We start from the raw sequence: 911 nt of genomic DNA, 5'->3' as shown, positions 1-911 counted from the left end.
CAGGCCCCGGAAGAAGCCAGAACACGACTCCCCACTTGCTCCATGAAGCTAGTACTGCGGCCCCACTTTTGCATGGAAGTCTAATAGCTAGCTTTCTAACTCGGAGAAAAAACACTGTAGAGAAACCGTGCTTTAGCTACCGTCGACCTCTCTGTGGGCGAAGCAGTTTAGGGTGTACTGTGGCTGAGAGCCTGGGGACGGTTTCCATTTCGTAATATCGGGGGAGAGAGAGGCCGGTACATAGGGCAGCTCTCAACTCACTACATGGTTATGGGGCTAGTTCCGTTGCCCCATGGGTGTGTGCTGGCTGAAACACAACCACCTAACTCGAAAGAAAAACTCAGTACAGAATCTGTGCTTCAGCTAAAACAGCTGCTCCTGAGGGTGGAAGCTTCTTTTGTGTGTGTGCGTGAGAGCACTGCAAGGGAGTGGCAAACCTAATTTGGAGGGAGCCTCAGGCAGCTGCAGAAGGCAGCACACGACTCCTCACTTATTTCGTGAAGCCAGCACTGCGGCCCCAATTTTGAATGGAGGTCTAATAGCTAGCGTTCTAACTCGAAGAAACAACACTGTAGAGAAACCGTGCTTTAGCTACCGTCGACCTCTAGACGGAGGAAGCATTACACGGAGTACCGTGGCTGAGAGCCTGGGGAACGGGTTCCATACGTGAAACCAAGGGAGAAATAGGTCCGGGCAGAAGGCACCTCTGGACTCAGCTCTTGCTACCTGAAGCTAACACTACGGCTCCATGTGTGCTTGGAATGCTATGTGCTCGACACTGACTGGGAAGAAACAAGCCTGTAAGGAATCCGAGCTGCAGCTCATTCGCCTACCAGGCTACTAACACCAAGAATCAATGCTGTAAATGTCCACAATAGCCAAACTGTGGAAAGAGCCAAGATGTCCATCAA

This window comes from Phoca vitulina, unplaced genomic scaffold (genome assembly GCF_004348235.1).
Source record: "Phoca vitulina isolate PV1807 unplaced genomic scaffold, GSC_HSeal_1.0 scaffold22, whole genome shotgun sequence".
NCBI lineage: Eukaryota > Metazoa > Chordata > Mammalia > Carnivora > Phocidae > Phoca > Phoca vitulina.
Note: the sequence above shows the minus strand (reverse complement) of the source record.